A 23209-nucleotide genomic window follows, 5' to 3' on the forward strand; every position below is an offset into this window, starting at 1 on the left:
TTCTGCCAATACTGATAGTCTGCAAAATATTCGGACTAGAAATGAAAATTGGGACTAACTGGCAAAGAAAAGTGAAATCTTTTCACTAAACCAAGTCCAAATAATCTGAGATTGACAAAAACGAAATTCAATGGATAATCATTGTCTAGCAGAATATCTACCATTAGCTCAATGTTTTTTTATGAAATTTCAAGTGTGACAGTAAAAATGTTTTATCTACTATGCGCATTATTGTGCCTCTTTTTGAGAAAGTGGATCCTGAGATATAAAATTTAAATATTTTTCCGAAAATGTGAGTTTGAGATACGAAATTTTGTGATACGAGTGAGTTTGTGATCCAAATTCTAAATTGTTGCTTTTAATAATCGTAACGTCTAGAAAGTTTAGCTTCACCTATTTTAATAGTAAATTAAATCCGAGGATGGAAGCAATTGACCAAAGATATTAAGTATATTATTGATTAAGCTAGAGGGACCTGCCTTAACAATATCAACATATTTTAAAGTAAAACGGTAAAAAAACTTTAATAATCTCCAACACCTTTCTCTCTTCAAATCTTGTAAAGCAATGTCAGTAATGATAGAAGACAATGAAAAGCCCGTGGGAGTCTTAAATTTTTGTTTATATATGTATATTATACCATTGTCAAAGGTAAAATGTGTAGATGTAAAATTAAATATTAATTGTAAAATTTTTAAAAGTCCTTTCTCAGGGATATCACAAAGTTTAAAAATATAACCATTTATTGAAAACATTTTTAAGTACCATCAATGGGGATATTATTAAGAAGAGAAATATCATCAAGGACAAAATTGCTTTCTACATGTGTTTCAGTTAATTTTTGGACTAATTTAAAGCTGTTATTAATGTGACTAAAGAGTATAGATATGTTTTTTTAAATAATACGATATCTCTTTTTTTTCATTTTTTTCCAATAAAAATAAAAATATAATAATATAAAATTTAATCATTATTAAAGTGAATAATTGACGCTAAATACCTCTGTTTTTTTTTTAATATTTTTGTCACACTAGACACGTTAATTGCCGTGCGACTTGCAAATTACGTTTATACGTTAGCTGAATGAACAAAACGCTACTTCTGAATGTCAATACTGACAGCGAGCTATACTAAAAGCGAACAAAATGTACTTAGCCATTGTACAAGAAGGAAACGAAGTGGGAAAAATAGCATTTTAAGAAATACAACGTAAGGAACGTGAGTGTCATGTTGCGACGCCACGTTTATCTTTCCATCGACAATGGATGAATTATCGCTACACGATATTGTCATTTTACTTGCAATGCGTTTCAACGAAGCGACACAACGTGTCTCACGTTGTATGTAACAAGAACCACAACGAAATGCACACATTTCATACCATATTTCGTAACGCGTAATCATGCATAGCCATCTTTTATCCGACATCATGCGATGCCGAAATTTAAATGCACATATTGCTCTCGCAATCCAGTTTTCTTATTATTTATCAAATTATGAAACAAACAGAAGTCAAAACAATTAAAATAAATATATAATAATAAAACGGCATAATTACAGTTTATAAATAAAGGAAACAGAGCAAATCATAAATCAGCAAAACTATAATAATTAAGTAATTCCACTAAGATTGGTATCATCTGCAATATATAGGTACAGACTCATGAAATTAGATTTTAAAGTATTTAAAATAATTATTTGTACAAGAAAAATAGTACAAGTAATATTAGAACTTAAATAAATTATTTATTATTTATAATATATATTTTTAATAAATAACAAAGTAAAAAGGTGAGTTTTAAAAGTTCAACGCGGTTAACAGTGCGTAATTATATCAATCTTTAATTATTAATGAAATATTTATCGGATTTTTTTATTGTGCTTATTGAGTCATCTTTAGCGATGCGGTAACAATGAAAATTAAAATAATCTCACATTCTCGGGCGAACATTAAGTACTTCTAGATTGAATGATCTAAAAGCAGTAGATATAACTTTTCATGTAGAAAAATTTAAGTAAAATTTGGCTAATAATTAGTTGTAATATGATTGAAACAGAAATGACAGTCAGAATGATAAAGAGAAGTAAAGTCTGCACTCACCCAACTAGTCCAGAGAACAAGAGAATAAAAATTTGAGACAATGATACAGTCAAAGGATAGCCATGATTTTTAAAAATGACAACTGACTCGTCAGGTTGTCAGTGACTTTTTTACTTGTTTTTTGTTAATTTTATTATCGAGAGTCTTTAGTTATTTATCCATTTATTTGACATATTTTTGTCGAATCTTATTGTAAATTTTCGAGATCCAAACACATTCAGTTTTTAGTTATAAATTACGGAGCAAGAGACTTATGTAAATGTATCTAGGCCGGTATTCATAGTCAAATCTTATATTTAAGACCGTCTTAGGTACGATCTTAAGATGTTATGAACCAATCGCAGAGCCGTATTTGCATCTTAAAACATTACTTAAGACGGTCTTAAAATAAGAACCGACTATGAATACCGGCCTTATGTGAACCTCGATCTCGTTAGTCTCAAAACCAATTCAAGACTGAATTATGGAAACGAAGCAACGGACCGGGCGAGAGTGTTACATCTCTCCTTCCAGAAAGACGACCCGGCGGCGTTTTTCCGTCGCGGAAGCGCTATATTCGAGAAAAGCGAGGGAAAAGTTGCGACACCGCGTTTTCCACCGGCGCCACTTGCTACGGCTCTGATTTACGACGTGTAGCGCGTATTACAGGATAACGTCTCGGGGGGGCTTGCGCGTGGCGACGATACCCCTCGGAGCAAACCAGCGAGTTGCTGCGCAAACGCGCGTCATCGGCCGCGCGCCTCTATAAATAGCGGCTGTGAAAGTTTCCACGGACAGTACTTTGCGCGCGATTGACTGGTGAGTTTCGTAGCGTTCGTTGTGTACGAGGAACGAGACACACATCGCGCTTCTCTCGAAAGGGTCCTCTTTCATTTCCGCCGACACAGCTTCACTATTTGTGAAATCTCATTCGTGTGGCTCACGCGGGGAACGTTCAGCGGCTCGACCACCTTTCACGGTCATTGGCGAAATCGTCGTCAAGGCGAGCGAGCGTGAAAGAGGGAGAAAGAGAGGATAAAAGAGATAAGAAGCGAGCAAGCAGGAGTAAGGGAGCCAGGATGCCGGCCGATATATCGCACACCAACTTCCTGCGGTACAACCAGTCGAGTCTGAAGAACTCGAACGTGGACTCCTGCTGGAACACCGAGAACATGAGCGGCTACATGACCTTGATCGGGCCGAACGGTCATCGGCAGCGTGTGCAGGTGAAGGTCTATCGCACCAGCGTGGAGCACTTCGCCGTGATCTATCCGCAGAAGAAGATCTGCCAGCCGCTCGGCGTACTGAATCTCAGGAACACGACGGTCGAGCGTTACGAGGACGAGGGTTTCCTCGTGAGGCAGAAGGGCGGCGATCTGCCGGTCGCCCTGACCTTCCTCATGGAGAAGAGGAGCGAGCTGGATTATTGGATCCTCGCGTTCACCGCTAGGACCAGCCCGTTGGTGCACCACAGCAGCCTGCCGATCGTCGAGGAAGAGGAGATCTAAAGGGATCTGCGTTCGCGTACCGCAGTTATGCAGTCGTGTCGGCATGACGGACGGCCGAAAGCCAAATCGACCGAGCGCGAGAAGAAGAGGATCGTCACCGGTTCTCCTTTCCGCAAGGACTTCTCGAAGCCTCCCGAAATGTTCCCCGAACGCGAGGATTCTCGTGGAAGGGACGGGAGAGACACCGTGTGCGAATTCCGGCGAATTACCAAGTGCGGATGCATGCACCGGTGCATTTATATTCTTCTCTTCCTCCAGAAACGTGCTCTTCCGAGCTCCTCAAAGTGCGTTCCTAGAACCGGTACGCGCGAAGCCGGTAGACCTTGAGACGAACAGACGAACCTGAAGTCTGATAGATCAGATCTGAAGTCAATCGGATCGGTCAGACGCGAGCGTTCGGACGAAAAGCGATCGATCGAGAGATCCCGAGGGATCGCTTGGGCTCTCGATCAATTTTATCGTCATCGCGCACGCTATCACCGCATTCGCGCGACGGTCATGTCGCGAGGCCATGTTGGCATTAAACCCTAGCAGCTAGCATCATCGATCGCAGCCAGCTGTGGCCAATCGCGGCGTACGTTCCAACCGGAGCCGGAATGCTGCGAGGAGAAGTGGAGGAAGAGGAGGAAGAAGAGTGGAAGAAGGAAGAGGAGGAGGAGGAGGACAGGGAGAAGGACGACGGAGGACGGAGTAGGGAAGAGGAGGACCAGGCACAACCGGCATTTTTCCTGCGGGACTGCCTACGCGTCGTTGTCATGGTCGTCATCGTCGACAACACCGCGACCCCGGCGTCGCTCGCCCCCTTTTCACGCGGGGGAACAAACCGTTAACTTCGACCTGGCAACCGCCATGTTCCCGATCCGCACCCGGCCGGCCGGGACAGGACGCGGCCTTTCCCGCGAAGCCTCGAGACGCGGTCTCCGGTGTCAGGGACCGCGGAGGGAGCGCCTTCGTTTCCTTTCGTTCGCGCTTCGCTTCCTCAGAGCGCCTTGACGCGAGGCCTCGGAGCACTCAATTATTATCTGCAACCGGATCGAGAGGCTCTCGGGCCTGATCTCGTTGAATGTTTAATGAGCGCCGGCCACGCTTCCTTTCCGCGCGCGCGTCCACGACCCCGTGACGATGCGGCATTGTCCCTTTTTTTCCGAACGAAAACAGCGTCACTGTTTGTATACCATCAGTATAATTTATACGACAAATTCTTCGTCAATTTTCTTTTAAAAAGCAGCGCCGACTTGTTTGGTCTTAAATTTTAATTTTAATCACATTCTAACGCATTGTCTTTCGAGATGCAAATTGGATCGATAAAATGATAAAAATTTTGCTTTTTTAAAACCATTTATTTGATGGCTCCCAAAAAGAATATCAACAAATATATTCATTTGATATGATTTATATCGACAAATATATTCATTTGACATGATTTATATGGAAGAATTCTTTGTGGAACATGGTCTTAACACTAAACAAACGGTTAGAATCGGAGAGCCACGTTTGGACTTGAAGAGCTGCGGGAGTACATTGCAACTTAGGGACTGTAACTTTTGTATTCACACGAAGCGCAGGTGGACGACGTCGTAACGGAACCGTTTCGTAAAGATAGCCGTTTGTAAAATCAATGTAGCCGCTGTCCGTCACAAGTACCCGTCGTCGTGAGATAACTTTACGATTGTCTGTGATATTACGTAGGCGATGACGCTGTCGTTGCGATAGGCATCAGATATCCCATTAACGTATAGGTATAGAGTAGCGAATCGTCCGCGAAGCCGCTGCGCATCCGCTCCAGGCCGATTTCTTTGTAATGCGAAATTACGCCGGACTTAAACGTACCGTAACGAAGTGACTGAGGTCCTCCGAAGAGGCCAGAGGTGGAAGTCTGAATACAGAGATCACACCCATATCCTCTCGTTGCGTTCGATTGTCGTTTTCTCTTACACCGGTATGACATCATTCGCCCGACGTCCCACGCAATCTCATAGATGCCGATTGTCGTTTGAAAAGGTAAATAGTTCAGTGAGATTTCGCGGACGATCCCTTGTAAATAGTAGCTGAATGATGAGCGCGTGATTGCGAAATTGCGAGCGTTACATAGAAGAGTCTCGACTTCCTTATATAATTTCCTACTAGATTTACCCGTAGCCTACTCTAGATAATCTTTTGAACTTTTTATAAGAGCATGACCATTGAGCTACTTCCAAGTTCTTCCGTCTAGCTTGACTTCCCTGACTAGGATCCGTATAGTATAGATAACATGCGTGAAACACGCAACGAACAATTTACATACACGTACATGCATATACGTATATATGTATACATATATGAGAGATTACAACTCTGTATATAAAATATATATACTACGAAAATAAATGTAGTCAATGTGTCTTCAAATTGCTTTGTTTATTTTACATAAACTTGCACACCTATATTTTATTTTGCAGATATTTTTCCATATAATATATATATTTCCGAATATAAATATAATTATAATGTTCTCCCCCTCCCCTGATAAAATCACATTTTAATCTTTATTATCTACTCCAAGAAATTTTTAACTACAGTGGCAACATTGGTAATTTTGATATAACTATTTTTTATTAGATTCATATAATTTAAATATCTAAATGGTGTTATTAACGGATAGATATGGACTGTAACCGACAGTATCCAGTCAATCGTGACCATCGTATGAAAGGCAAAAGGAAACCTTTCGGTCATTGTGCTACCGTGCACACCGCGCGATTCCTGTTCTAGAACCGGCTCGGTAACGTTACATTTCCGGCTTGCATTAAGCAGGTTTTATGAGCGCGGAAAATAAAAGAGATCACAGTCTCGATGTTACTCGGTCTTACTTGAAGTACCTTATCGCGCTGAAATAAGCGAGATACTCGCAAGAGCGATAAATGAAAATGTTTTTCACTTATTTACAAGTTCTAGCCATTTCTATAAATTAGTCTTCGACACACGATATGTACAACAAAAATATTTAGCTTTAAATACCGATAAATAGCTTTAAACCGATAAATATTTATCAAGTATTTTTATATGTTCATATAAATTGCATGCGATAATTATGCGGACATATAGACACTCTTAGAATCTCCGTAATTAAAGTATCTTTATATTTTTAAGATTACACAATTTATATACTTATACACATATTTATTATTGTTTTTTATTGTTATTCCTGATATTATACTTTGTTGTATTATATTTTAGGATTTTAATTACAAAAATTGTTAAAAAAATTTATTTTCCTTTCATACATTTTATTTTTGTGGAGCTATATATTTTTTTAATTTTTTGTTGAGCATATTATTCTTAATTTATAAGAAATATGTTTTTGTTTCTATTTTGACTGTATCTCATAATGAGCCAATTGATACATCGCGCGATTATTGTATGATATATATATCTCGTATTATCATATATTACACCGCCTTGACCGAGACCGATCGATGCTTAATTTCTCGCTTCTGCATATGTTTTCGTAGAAATCACGTGTAAACACATGTGACATTTGCAAAGATGATTTATTATTGCCAAGTGAAGTCGTGCAATCATGCCGGAACTTTTACTCGATCCCGCATAAACAACCATGTTTATTAGTCGATAAATATCGCACATGATATTATTTCTAGAAATAATATCTTAAGAGGTGTCTGCTGAGAATCCCGCTCCTGCGTATTTCTGAAGGGTGGCGAGTATCTTTCCTTTGTACAAGATACCAACGGTTTCTGCGCATCTGCGTTGCTTTAGGATCGGAAGGTAAGGCTGCTATTATACCTCATATATCGTGCACACCGAAATATATACCATTGCACCTTTCAGAGGAGTAAATCCATTGTGTGAGAGAATCTCGTTGTACCTAAGGGGGCTACGTTGACTAACAGGTCGACACGCGTAATAGTCGAAGGATCGTAAATTTTCATGATCTGGCATTTCACGTTTTGAAAAATCTAATTGTTTGCTTTTCACGAATTTGTTGAGAAAAATCTACAATGCTTAGAACTTACTGCTTTAAATTTAAAGATAACATATATAGAATTATTTTTTATTCATCACAAAGAATCTTCCTTTTTTTAATATAATAGTTTCAGTTCATAACATCACTTAAAACTGCATTAATTATCATGCATTTTAATGACATGTATATTCATATAAATGGTTTCAAGTAATTTCCGTATTAGAATTATCTTTCCAACTTGGGAGATTTTTTAACTTAGATATTAATTGACGCCTACTAACTTCATTAGACTTCGCAGTCTAAAATTGTTACGCAGAGAAAGAACAGGAAGTGAAGTTCCTGAATATATTTCTCAGCTATCTAGAGAAGTGTTTCGTGCGAAGATAGAATTGTACAATCCTGGGAATTCGTATCACATACAATGAGTCCGTAACGACTAAGAAAAATAGCTGAACCGAACATCTTGACAGCAAGTGTCTCTTTTTGGCATGCAGATTTCTTCCGCGGGATATCGAGTATAAATCGCGTGAGTCGTAAATCAGAAGACGAAAATTCTAGTTGCGATTTGATTGCGAAATGAAACATAATAAAAATTGCACGATATGATATATTTCTTTCGTAGATGCATAGATCACGCGGAGCGTTCCGCGAATCAATCCCGACAAATACGAAGTTTTACGCTCGAGCAAATACGACTCGATATATACAATAGCATATATTTTTCGCAGATTGAACGCGATATATATTTCCGAGAAATGAGATAAGATAAAAAAAATATCAAGTACGGCGAGAATCATACAAGAATACAATCAGAAATAATACCGTGGAGAATACGTTTTTTTCAAATTTCTTATATTTTTTCTGATTGAATTTTAAAGATTTTTATTTTCTTAAAGATGAAATATGAGTTTGTTAAATAATTTTGGTTTATTTTTTCATAAAGAATTATTTTACTTTAGTTGCAAAAAAATAGATTATAGACCATTATAAAAATATCTATTATAATTTATATTAAAGACATTACATATTACAAAAGCTTGCATTTGCGTGTACTGTCATTTTATTATGCATTTATGCTTTCAGCATTTACCATCAGCCATTCAGTAAACTAAATCACCTCATAATTCAGTTTATCGAATGGCTCGGCTAAATTGAAAAAGTTTTGTAGGAGCTTTGCTTTCGAAGAGTTGCGCTACACGAATCGTAGCTTATAGTTAAGAAAATTACTTATACCAGTATATAGCATGCGGGAGTTATATAAAATTTTTGCCTGATTATAGAGGACGAAGACAATTCGCACTTCCGGGAGCCATTACTATGCAACAATTTCTCATGATGAAATGAAATACACCTGTCTCGTTTAATGAATCTCGCCGTAATTCTCTCAGTACAATTAAGCTCATAACTCACCTTCAGAGACACATATAGTAGAAAGACACAAATGTTATCTTTCTGATGGATATATTCCTCCACAATCAAATAAATAATTTCCAAGTTACAAGATATTAAAAATAAATTTATATTAAATGAAAGACAACCAATCATTCTGTTAGACGCAAAATTATTCTGTTATTTAATTTTTATAATAAAATAATAAGTATAAATATATATTTTTTCGCCTAGTATATTATTAAAAGAACATATTATTTTAGATTAAAAAATATTATATTATTTATTAAGTGCAAAATAATGTGATCTGTTGATAAAAGCTGCATTCTAAATTAACGAATCGTGAATTGCCTGTTTCCTGAATGCATAATCTTTGAAAACCTTTTAACTATGTAGGAACTATTTTATAATATAATTATTCTGTCACCTTTCACCTTTAGAACGTAATGCAGCAATTATAGATACTTACACGCGCAACAGCGCCGTTCAAGCCGCTTTCCTTCATGTACTTTTTAAATTTAATTATTTTCTATCGGCTGCTACTAAAAGCACGGGTAATGCTTTTTCACGCAAATTAGCGATGAAAGATTTTCATCGACTGAAAGGCGATGACAAAAATAATTTTTAGCGCAGATAGATTATGCGATACGAAATATTTGTAGATAATGAAAACATTTTACTCTTTCAAATTATAATTATCTGTATGCACACGAGTAAAAGAAAACATAAGAAACTAATTACTTATCTATGCAAAAATTATTATGCAAAAATCTTAGAAGTATATGTATAGAAATTTCATGGAATTTTATATTTTATAATGTCTGAGGAGATAGATTATTTTTATATCCTCTCCTCCTCTTCTAAAAAGGGCATGTCATCCATGCTCGAATCTATCGAAATATTGTTGTCGCTTTTTCGCGACAACAATATGCCGATTGGTTCTCTTGTTGCGCTTACTTTATGAGCAGCTGTCATAGCATATTCTGACAGTTGTGTGGTTAATAGTGTAATAGTAACAGTGAAATATTAAAAATAAATAGCGCGCGTCTGTGATGTCTAGTTATGTAAAATAACAGCTTTTATGGAAAACAATGGTGTTTGGAAAACAACAGCTGGTCAACCTATGAGAGATCGAGCAATCTTGCGACTTACAACAATTAAGAATATATCAATATAAACAAGAAAACAATATCAATCTTCTTAATCATTTAATATATTGATGATGAAAAATAATATCTCGATGCACACAAGAGGTATAACCGGCGGTCCGCATTTTGCCAAAGAGAGAGATATATTCTCACGTCGGCGTGTCGATTACCTCCGTTCTATGTTTAAAAGACTTCGTACATATTGACTATGCGAGCGACGATCTTATCCGTTGCTCGCGCGTCAGAGATTCCAAGATAATATTGCAGAAAGGTGTGTTGTGATCTCACGGATCTCGTATGCATCGAAGAGATCGAGAGGTCGGGGATCCGTGACTCTCTTGTCTGGAAGAAATAGAGATAAGACGACGAACAACACGCATCAGACAATGGAAAACAATGGTGTTTGGAAAACAACAGCTGGTCAACTTATGAGACGTCGATCAATCTTGCGACTTACAAAATATCTCAATATTCTCAAACCAGGAATAGATTCGATTAAGAAAAAAAGAACTTGATCGGGTTATTAATATCAAATTACAAAAGTACATCTATCATATTCTTCTTCAGAACGGCGATATATCTTCGTGCGATTCACTAATGAGCGATATATTTATTCTCGTAAAATAATTATTATGGATATAATGGTAAAAATATTATAAAATATATGTATTGAACATAAAATTCTTATCGTAGCCTTTAAAATTGATAAAACTTCTTTGGAGATATTATTACATAAATTTAAAATATTAATACAAAATGAAGAATACAATAGGAGGATAGATTGCTACATAATCGTCGACGTTATTAGTTTGATTACATAACTACGCCAGTTCATTCAATCTCTCATAGAAGAAACTGAAAACGGTCGGTTAATCGTGTTTACAATTGTTCAAAACGAGCCCGAGTTTTTATCGTGAATATTGTGCAACGCGTTGATAAAAACAGTCCCAGCTTTCAACGATGTTATATAATCGATGGATATAATAAAACATGCTCGCCAGATCGATGTAAACCATCCTTTGCTTGAAGCGTAACATCTGCGAACAAATATAAAAGCACGTCTGTAATTATAGTGCTAAATTTTAAAGACGTCACTGCGGAGCATCTCGTTCTCATTACGTAGTCTTATGGAGAAAGGCAAAAATTACATTTACATAATCTTTCTGAAACGCGGAATATTACTTACACATTATTATATGTATGTGCTTTAATTCATGAAATCAATGGAATGTTAAAATATCGTGTTCCTCACCACTATCATATTTTCCTCGACTATCTATTGTTAAAAAAGATCTTGTTTTTACATGACATTGAAGATAATATTTTCATATAATTTAGTAATAATTTTCTATGAAAAATATTAAATCCTTTTCATTCGTATTCTTCTTGGCTTTCGGTCGCATATTATGAATCTCAAATATAATATATACCTATTCACAGACGTCTCAAGTAACTCCAATATTCCACGAATACGTTATTATTCGACGAGTGTTTCTCCACTTACATGAAAAGCAATATCTCTCCTCTAGACGTCTAGACGTCGCATTTCGCGTCATTGCTAATCGCGAACAAAGGCGATTCGGCACAATGAACCTCTTTTTCTCTTCTTATTGGCTTTATCTATTCCTGAGACGAATTCTCCTATCTATTAAATACACCGTACGTGATCAGTTTAATTTAATTTGATGTTGGACAAGACGCGATGACAAAAAATGATAATATTCATGTAGACATTGTATAAAACAGCAATTTTTGCAAAACAGTACTTTAAAAATATTTCAAAATGTCACAAGCTTCTGCGAATGTCACGAGATATTAATGCAGGCTTTTTGTACTCTCCTCTATGTGCATGTGCATTCTGATCACCACATGTTACTCTTTAAGCAAACGCTGCAATAAGACCAGCGTAAAAGCACGTGAAGTATTTTTGGTGCTTAGTGACACGAACGGTGTACAGTGTATTTTTCATTTTTCCTCATCGGATTTACCGTGAGCTACCTTGGAAAGGGTAATGGAGCCGTGACTCACTACTTAAAAACGGGTTTTCTCCGAACTACGTCGTATTCAATAGTCCGTTCCATTCCAGGAGACTGATGTCGAGATGTCACGACGATCAGTGGGCGGATGGTCCGCTGGGATATTCCAATCTTCTGGCAGGTTGCGCAATATTCTTGTTCTGTTTCAAAATTCGACCTCTTTCTTTTACTTCCATCGTAATTTTAAAAAGTCCCTCTGATTCCCTATTTCTGCTTTAGTTATACATAGATAATATCTCGAATCTATTTTTAATAGTTTACTTTCGTGAAAAGTTATAATTGCTATTTTAAATTTCTCACGCTTAACCCTCCGAGAACACACCTATTTTTTTCATTCACGGAGAACACTCTGGGTCAATCTGACCCTGACACACTTTGATCGTCTACCATTTTAAATTGACGAGTGCGATCAGCTTGAAAAAATTTCCACATGTACTTGGAACATTGTTAAATCAATTAATATAAATAAAAAGTGCCGTTGAAATTATTTACATAAGTATTTAAAAAAATTCAAAAAAAAATCATTTTTTTTTAATTTTTTTTTAATTTTTGAGTGTTTTTTGAAAAAAAAACGTAATTTACGAACAAAATTTTATTTTTTTTATTAAAAAATAAAAGAATAAAAAAACGGTCAAATTGACCTAGTGGGTTCTCGGAGGGTTAACATAGATTCAATAACTATTTCATACGTAAAAAAAAACGGTTTTGCTGAAATATTTAAAATTTTAGCTAGATACTGAAAATAATTTTGTTGCACCATCAAAATAATTATGTAGAACACTCAAACTGATTAACTGATTGCTAAAATGTCGAAATTTTTTACAGCATTATCATCATATACTTTAGCGACCTACTATAATTATCCTGATGGTGCAACAAAATTATTTTTAGATCTGTATTCAGCTAAATTTTTAGATACTTCTTGCAAAAACGTTCTTTCCGTATAGTTATTTGCTGGTACGTACGTATTCTATCCTTGCACATCCATTCGTTCGACTTGTTTTCGTAGAAGCCGAAATTATCGACCAACCGCGCCTCAAGTCGGAGACTGGTCCATGAAAACCATTCATTCGAAACGAAGATAAAATGGTAACCATTGCCCAACGTGCTCTTGCCAAACACGATGACCGAGTTTCTTTGCACCAGTTTCCAGGCTTGCACCAGGTCCTCTTTCTAGGCTAAAGAAAGAATAACAGCGATCACGAGAACATTTCCACGATTCTGCTAGCTTCGTATAAAGTAACAGATACTCTATCTGGTTCCCAGAAAGAAAAATGGTGCTGCATCATGTGTATTAACGAAAGAAACTGAAAAATATTATACCAAATATATTTACTTACATATAGTGATAATAGCGCCCATATAAAGGTTATTCATTATAGCTTATTATATCAATATTAAATTACAAAATTGCGCTCCTTTTATACACAAATGTGACTTAATAACTTCGGTATAAAAATCAATATATTAAAAAGAAGGATTTTTTCACGTTCACTATCATTAATTCTTAAATACAAGAAAGATAAATGCGAACCTGCGCAGATCAACATAGAACTATTGACCAACGAGATTTTAAAGGCAAATTAATCTATGTGAGAAAGAATTTTAGAATCGACATCGAAAGTAGTTTGTGCGCGTCCTTGCCGACCTTAGGAGATTACGAGAGAGGATAGACCCTCCAGGTCGTTATAGCGACGAGCCAACGACCCCGAAGAGACCGCCAAGGGGCGACGGCCTCGTGCTCCTCTATCTCAATTAATTCCCAACTCATCCTCCCAGATTTCACGCATCGAAGAAAGATCAAGAACCTGGACGTCTGACCCAGTTCGCTCACAGCATATTGTCGTTGCGACTATAAGCATGAGATTTTTTAAACGTAGGATCCGAAACGTGGATTAATTCCATAAAAAATAAAATTTTGTTGAGATGTCAACGACACCACTTGACAAATGCATATTTTCTCTTTTGCCATGCTCACAGAATCAAATAGTTTCTAATATACCATTTTTATTTAGTAACGATTAATTTGACGTACTTTTTTCGTAGAGACTAACAATGAGGATTTTACATGAATAAGTTTTAATTTCATCCATTTATCACATTAATCTTTTAAAATAAGCGTTAAATACTCGACATATGTACATTACAATTCTTAAGTTGCCAAAGGAGTAACGTAACATCGTTTGAAATATGCATTCCGCGATAATTGTACATTGGACTTGTTTTCGAAAGCGGGCAGACAAATCGGCGGAGTGAATGGGGATAAAACCGATTATTCGGTTGTTCCTTCAGCACTTGAAAAAACTCAATTAAAATTTAGGACAAGATGCAGAGAAAACTCCTTTTTTTTTAGCAACGAGGATCTTTTTAAGCAAATATTGTTGTAACATTCCCAATTACTGCAAGCGAAAAATCACACATTTCTCTATTGGTTCCAATTCATGCATATACTTATCGTTAATATTCTTTTTATCATTATTTAATTAGCCATTAAAAATTATCTTAACATTTAATATTGTATATAAAATATTCGCTTTAAAATTCCTCAAGACAGTCCATCTGTCAAATTATCGTCGAACGATTGGCGTTGATAATAATCGGCACAGACGTGTAAAAAATTCCAGACAGTGAAATTTTTAATCGTCACCGATATCGCGATACGTCGTAATCGCGAAGTTGTATTTCCCACCTATTTCCAGTTAACGATCGATCGCGATTAAGTTTATGCATTTAGCATATCTGTATCGCGCGCTTCGTTAATCCCGAGATATGAGAACGACAGAAATAACACGCGCTCGGTGCTCCGAAGTCATATTTAGACACGGTTGTTTTCAACAATGTCTTTTTTTTTGCCAAACACAATCTTTATCCCGTGACTGGTTGATCTGCGCGATCGTTATCGCGAAGCGTGATTATCGCCCTTGGATAAATTTTTTTGTACAACAACGGCAGTTTCTATTAGAGAAACTTTTCTCGCCGTGATCCCGCATGCCGTTGGGACCGCGTGACTCACATTTCGCGAGAAGCTTTTCGATTCTCCTCCCGAGAGAGCTGCGGCGAGTCAATGTGACAAGCGTGGTATCAAGCGGGACGAGTGCACGCGATCGGAGCATTAAGATTAATTAATTTGACACCGCAAACGAGTGACGCGTGAGTCACGAGGAAACTCGCGGTAGCCGGAACGATCCGGGTTTAATCAATCAATTAAAAGCACATACGTACATAACGCGATGGATTAGCTCTCAGACAGTGATTAAACTATAAATAATAGAAACTCATGTTTCTATAATTCCCTATAGTTGAATATATTATAATTATAACAAACGAGGCTTAATGTGTATTAAATTTCTTTCTCTCAATCGTTTTGCTTGACTTTCGAAAATATATAGCTTTAAGTTATACAATTGTAAGAGGTTCTCTCGCAACTCGCAACCGTAGTTTCAGATTGATCATTTCGCTTGTCGCGAATCTCGCGGCCCTTACATCATAATGAGGTTCATTATTACGAAAGTCAGCTCGCAATGCTGTCTCGCGAATGCAATAAACCGCAGTGATGAACCAATATTTTATAACACCGATTGGAATTCCAACGACAAAAAAGTAACTACTTGTACTGAGAGAAAAACAGATTAGTAGTTAGCAAACTCGTTAAGTTATCCGAGATATTATCGAGCACGTGTCTAGTACAAGTGCTTAATCTGATCGGTCAATACTATTAGTGTCGCGGAAATATACAAGGTGTCCCGATTGCCTACGAATCTTGCAAAATCAAAATTCGTCTTTTTTAATAAAAAATACCGCAACATCGACAAATTAAACGACAGATTCGCATGTGAACAGACGTATGATAATCGTGGGATACTTTGTGCATCGTCTGGTATACGTAATATCTGCTCGATGACGTAACGTGCTTAATTATCAGGACAGAATATAACTCGTATGTGGTTGCGTACAAGTTCACGTGTACCCTCGTACAACTTCGATGACGGCGTTTATTTGATTTTACTCGTGTATCGATAAACATTCCTCATAGGGGGGTCCGTTTGGTTCATGCGGGGTTAATTGACTAAATGCTCCCCATAGATACGCGCAGCCACTTGTGTCAGTCTCCTTTGCTATGTGAGCCCGACATTGAGACAAATAACGTTTATTTTATTATTATGATTATGAAGATGTGTTTTATGACGCCTTCCACGAGTTACAATTCGAGTGTCTATAATTGATCTATTGTTATGTAAGATCTTGCTTACGCTGAATTCAAAAATTTTGCTCTTACATTACTCGTTCTTAGATTTATTTGATCTCGCTCGTGAATACCGATTGCGCAAGAATTGAAAACGCATCATATAACGTGGTTGTCAATGGCACGGGATGGTATCGTTTGAAGCGACGTGGGATGAAATAAATATTGAACAGTTCATATAGTTAACGCCGTCGCGAGACAAAGACACTTATCGAGGAAACGTCGACTCATGACGTAATAATCGTGACGTAAACGCGAAAGACCAGCGGATCGCGTACGCGTCGACTTACACGGAATGACTCGATCTAATTTATTAACACGTCCACTCGCTAATGAGTCCCGTGCTGCGCGTGCTTCATGTACATATGCACAATGCACGGGATGGCATAGCCTGACGCACATACGTGCGCGAAACCGTCATTCACTGGATGGTCTGCTGCTCGTTTCTCACACGTGATTCCGGTGCTGTGTTACTATGCGCGATTCCCGGGTTAATATCGTTATGCAGCAATTGCGAATTTTTCCATTTTGAAATCTGAAAGATATAAAGAGAATAGAATTATTTGAGCAAATGGTAAATTTGTGATTTATATTATTTTGTATCATCATAAATTATATTATTGTTATAAGTAACATTTATGTAAAATATTCACATTTTCATCAAAAACAGGAAATTATTATATACTTTAACATTTTTTTAATAACAATTTCGTGGTTGTACGATCATCGCGTACGTTGACATTCATCGCGAGCGTGACATTCATTAGAACATTTATTATCGAGTCAACAAGATGATTAGCACCGACTAGAAGATTCGAATATCATACATGCGAACTACATAATATTTTCTACGATAATATTACGTGTAAATTAAGTTTTTCTTTTAATTAGTTTCAAATGTTCTTTTAGGAAAGATTTTAAAATTTTATTTAGGAAATATTTATAAATGTCTAATTTGTCTAATTAAGAAGTCCAATTTCAATATAAGGAAAATTTTAACATAATACTTATTATAATACAATTACAATGTATTTATTAAGCATTATAAATGTGCAAATTATTTTTGTTTGCATTTAAACTCACTTTCACATCTTCATTAAAACTGTTATGTTTTCCTTTGGAACGTATTTTTTCGAAACAGCACTTTTGACTTCCGTCGTTGCTATATATAGCTCTTTAATCATTTCTAATTAGATAACTGTACGCAGTCATGGCAAATTAGCGATTCGTTTGTACTAATATATATAGGCATAACGCATAATGTAGGATTTTTAAATACGTTTCCGGCATAATATGTTTGCTCGTAAGTTACTTATATGCAGATACACGAAGTGCGTTAATCCTATCCTGATTATTATCGTCTCGCTTCGCGAAATTTTAGACTTTCACCACTAGAGAAGTAAAGTCGAACCAGCGAAGATTTGCCGTGCCAAATCTTCAATGTCAGGGACTGTTATTAGACAGATGCTATTTATCGGTGTCTTGCTTCGCAGAAGCATTATACGTTCATATTCTTCGAGGAACTCGTGAATAATGTAGCACAATTATAATGAAACCAATTATGCGTGTCAAGGTTTTCTTCAGAATTAGTGCATTTTCGTAGATGTTTTAGAATCTAGATTATGCAAGTGTCATAAAGATTCACAGAAAACGCAGAGCGTGAAAGTGCAAGGTCTACGGGGATATAATATTTCACGCATGGATTCTTCGATCAATCTTTTTATCTCAACAAGAAATACAATGTTTTTGAAATTACAAATTGATGTGTTAATGTAAGAATTTTCAAGAAGAAATACAATTAATATATAGTTGTTGTTATATATTCTATATAATTTTTTCATTCATTAGATTCAAAATTAAAATCGATGGTTTTCATACACATTCTTGAGTTCTTGACGTTAACGAGAAATAATTTTCCTGTTTGTCGTTCGAGAAGCTTTTAATCTCTCAAAGAAGCACGCTGATAGCGGGGCATGATCACGCCTCGACATGCAAGTTACCTCTCGAATGCTCTTTTTGCATCTTAATACTGCGTTCTGCTCTCCTCTATCTTTAGAACGCAGCTACCCCATGGTAATCAAGTTTTAGCTGCACGGTCGCCTCGATAATGACCGTGACATATGACGACGATCGATTATCGAATTAACGAGTACGTAGGCGGCTATTCCAACCTGTTTCATTTAAGGCTTTAAGGGAACGATATACTCGGAAGACAAAATTGTTGCGACGCAATTTGTCTGATAAATCGTTGGAATTGCGTTCTGCAACAATTGCGTATGCTTTACATGTACCTTCTAACGCCAAAAGTTGAATCTGCAATTAAATTCAATCCACTTTTTGCAATAAGATTTAGATAACATTATTTTATTATTTTATTAAAATAGACTGTGTCTGTTGAAAGTAACAATTTTAGTTTATCTTATCATCTTACTATTCGAGAAATTCTCTGGCACAAATACTTATTGAATTTCGAAGATGCAGTCCATTGAAAAAAGCATAATTGATATCATGTGAATTCTGCAATAAATTTACAAAAGCCTAACTAAAATTATATGCTTAACTAATAATGTATATATGTGATGCGATTAATAAAAACAAATTTTTGGCCCATTAACTTGTTGCTTTTGTTTGTTTCTATCGTACTATATGCTTTTATTTTATTATTTTATTTTTATATATTATGTAGGTGAAACCATTTCATGCTAAGATTTAAAAAAAAGGAAAAAAAATTGTGACCAAATAACCTATATTCATACCATGGAAGGGCAAAGAATACTGGCATCGGGAAATCGGTCCGACAAAGTCGTTTATATTAGTCTCATTTGACACCCGTGTGTCAAATGTAGACACACACGGATAACACTTTGAGACTGGAGGAAGAAAAAGAAATCGGGGCTGGACTGTCTTGAACTCGTGATTTGAGAACGCTAGACTGAATCGCTACCTGCGTGGCTACATAGCGTCGACATACTTATTGGCTTCTATATCCTACACCAGATAGAAATTTAAGAATTTAAAATTCTATTTTATATTTTATATTTAACGCATGGCTAATTTTGTTTATAAAATTAAAGAAGCTTTGTATAATGTTAAACAAATATAAAATGAGATAGTCATGTTTAAAAATATTAAAAATAATTTATTCAACTTTCTATTTTATGTCCTAATACAAAGTAATTATAAAATCCTTGTGTAGCAAAATTAACATATAAAAAGGATAAAGGAATGTATTTCAGTTTTATATATATTTATTCTTCAACTAATTATTTCTCAACATTGTCATTACGTATATAAATCGAGATACGATATTGCAGAATTCACGTGATTACTATAAATATATTAGTTATTCTAGTCCATAGATCATGTAAAGAACAAGATTTTGAATAAACAATAGTCTTAACATATTATTCTTATAGAAAGAAATCCAATGAGTTCTAATCTGGTAAACGTGATAGCCAAAGAATCGGTCTACCTCTTCCAAATCATTTGTTATGAAAGTTTTCATAAATAATTCACCCTTAATACTACTTTATTAAACTACAATTCTGATGTTCTTTACAAATTAATTTTATTATATATGTATAGAATGGAAATTACGAAAATTTAAAGCTGCATAAGGACTTTATATGTATTTATATCAGTATATGTATTTACAGCATATTACACTCTATATCTATGTTTATAGGACAACAATAAGAGAAGTAAAACTAAATAAATAAAATCAATATCTACAATACTTTTGGCAATAAGAACCAGACACAGTAGTTCGTGCGCAATATAAATAAATAAGCTAAATAAATAAGCTTCAAAATCAGACAGTCATATCTAAGCCTGCGTTCGTTTATTCATATTATAAACACGTAACGTGTATTATAGATTTTATTTTCCCAATAGCTCCTAATGGGAATAAACAAACGCAGGCAATGAATGTTAAAAACAAAAGACAGAGATAGATGCGGACTCTTTAGACTTTAGAGTTAGAGCAATCGACAGTTATTCGATATTAAATAAAAGAACGAGGCAAACTGTGAAAAAAGTAAGAAAACAAGCTTGATTTGTGAACTTTACACTGCTGTTAATGTCAAATTACTACCAGTACAGTATTTCACGCGAAGCGTCGTCAAAGCAAACTTTCCAATGTACATATACCTGTATATATACACACGAGGCAAATTGTTTAGGTAACTATTTTTCGTCTACAACCGCGCACGTGAAAGTCCCGAGTTCTAGTGTGATAAGCGTAATATACACGCGACAATTGGTTAAGATAAGATATTTTTTACATTATTACGCTTTATCACGAAACTTGGGGGAGCTCGTTGTCTTTTCCGTTCATAAGGTATAAAGTCCACCGTAAAGTTCGCCGTAGGCATCTCTGCCCTTCGGTGATTTGATTCGCGTCGTAGAAAATTGCGTTCGATGACGAGGTGAGGCACCGTGCTGACCTTTACGTTCCCCTTTCCACTCGATTTAACAAAGCGGTTATCTGCATGCATACACGTACGCCGTAATGTAGGGAGATGCCTTGCGTCACCGTCCGGTAATCCGCCAACTCGAATATCAGGCAATGCGATTGGGGGAGCTACACGAATTCAGGCTCGTCTTGCAGGCGCTACCATAAATCACACCTCAACGGAGCAATTCGGTTTGACTTGTTGCGCGGTCGCAACGTAAGATGTTGAACACGCGTTCCTCTCTGGATGTATTATTTAAGAGCTTAAGGGGGATAATAACCTGTGTGCTAAGCCGCGTCGATCCGCGTTGACTAAACAAAGTGGAAGCTGTAAATAATATTCTTCCCGTGTGTCCCTGCCTTTTATATAACGGCTCCGAATGGTTGCATCTTCGAATGCACACTCCTACTATACATTTAAAGATCTTATTTTCCTATTCTATAAATGTAGAGGTTTTATTTTCCGCATTTATTTCACACTTAAAATTTCATTTTTCTCATTTTTCGCATTTATTTCATCCGTCAACATCAGTACGCGCGTGAAAAGTATTTAATATTACAATAGATATTTTTAATACACGTAATTTTTGAAGCTATCGTGCGTTTGCCGCTGCACGGCTTGCCTCTCGAGCGAACTATCACCGCATACAGGCGATAGGCACATTCACGTAAATAGCGAGCGGAATGAATTGAGCGAAAGGCAAGTTCTGTATTTACGACGAATAGCCTTGCCGTGCCTAAAACGGATATTTATTGCTATTAATACCTCCAATATGCCTCAAGATACACGTGTTTTATTGTGTGCATGTATGTCAAAGTAACCGAACCTCTCAGGAGCAAACTGATCAACTCCACTCCATATCTTGTTTCATAATTTCAGTATCGAGGCGTACGATTAATCGATTAATTTGTATAATAGCTTTGCCAAGTTTCTCTACTTATCACTTTTGAGTGGAGCTGTTCAGTTCAACTGAGAGTTCCGAGCGGCTTGCACATACCGGGACTCTGAAAGACACGCAGCAGAGTGATTGTGCGCAGCACGGATGGAGAAGATAAAGGCACGGTGACGCGATCGTGCGGGATTCCGGCTCGCATTTCGTTCGCGAGATCTCCGAATAACTTCGCCGCTAGAAAGTGAATCTTGCTGCACTTTCAACGCCGTGTGCGCATTCGGGCCGACGCTTAGGGACGCTATGACGCATAGGTACAGCGCGACGCAACTCAAGGATGAGCTCACGAAATGCCGCGACCCTCCTCGACGCCGAAATAGGATTTTATGACTGCCCCGCAGGTGCCGTCTATTCCAGTTCTAAGGCAAACGCGTCGTATCTATTACGGTCGACACTACGACCACGTATGAGGACAAGCACAGAGAATAAGATGCGTGTAGAATATGATTTTTAATTCCACCGACAGCTTTTATCCACTTTTATCTTTAGCGAGTTCAAATCTTCCTGATGAGATTGAATGACAATCTAATTAAAATTAATTGCAGATATTCTTTAAGATAAACGAGATCAAATGCAATACAAATGCAATACAAATGCAAGGTAGTAACATCTTCTTCTTGAGATATTATTCATATGAGAAGAAATGCAAACACGACAGCACTAACATTTTAGCGCGAGTGCGCGAATATATCTCCATTACCATAAGAAAAGGAGGAAACTTACTAGTTGAAACTTACTACTAGCACGTAAATATTTTTCCACTTACGATTCCGCTTAGTTTTCAAACTTTGTCCCTCATCCATTTTGTTATTGTGGTTCTATATTATTATCTTCTTTTTGTTTATTCTTATTAACATTTGTGCATTATCTCTCCGTCGCGTCGAGGAAACGGTTCTGTGAAAGCGCGTGACAAAAATTCAGCGACGAACATCTCGGTAAGAGTTATGTAAAATTTTCATACGCATACTTGCGAGCACGTTCGACGCACGTGATTCGAAACGGGTATAGCGCGCTGCGCGTACACGTGTATTTTAATCATCCGACGCGATCACACAGATTTCTAGTATGTCGATAGTCTAATATGTCGACTTTGTTAGTCAGCGGTGAGGGTCCGCCGGGATATTGCGAAATAACGTAAGCTCAATCTTGGATAACATTAGAATAGAAAAACACATTTCCTATTCATTTATCATTTTATCATCACAGAAGCACAGATGTGAGAAGATCGTTTTCCGCATGTTCGTAACATTGAAATCTCGACTCGTATGCCAAAATCACGGCATCGGCTTCGCATCTTCGTTCAACGGAGAGCAAAGTGAATGACGCATCGTAATCGCGCCGCTAATTGGAACGAGACTATCGCATATTGTTTGCCGACGATCGTGTTATCGCCGTACCGTAGACCCGTGTGTTTTCTCAGCGTCACCAGCGAGAACCA

General features: G+C 36.7%; 2 long non-coding RNA genes across 2 annotated transcripts; one reads left to right on the forward strand and one right to left on the reverse strand.

Annotated features, from left to right (window-relative positions):
- The first annotated feature begins 7006 nt into the window (after positions 1-7006).
- Positions 7007-8846, forward strand: LOC139819877 (uncharacterized). Its single transcript, XR_011733837.1, has 3 exons — positions 7007-7353; positions 7909-8078; positions 8833-8846. It is a non-coding gene; the product is annotated as an uncharacterized lncRNA (long non-coding RNA).
- Positions 8847-9842: 996 nt separating this feature from the next.
- Positions 9843-21197, reverse strand: LOC139815940 (uncharacterized). The gene is made up of 4 exons (XR_011732865.1): positions 20873-21197; positions 18369-18681; positions 13091-16903; positions 9843-12265 (listed from the first exon to the last, which is right to left on the reverse strand). It is a non-coding gene; the product is annotated as an uncharacterized lncRNA (long non-coding RNA).
- Positions 21198-23209: the final 2012 nt, after the last annotated feature.

Source organism: Temnothorax longispinosus, chromosome 1 (genome assembly GCF_030848805.1).
Source record: "Temnothorax longispinosus isolate EJ_2023e chromosome 1, Tlon_JGU_v1, whole genome shotgun sequence".
NCBI classification, from domain to species: Eukaryota; Metazoa; Arthropoda; class Insecta; order Hymenoptera; family Formicidae; genus Temnothorax; species Temnothorax longispinosus.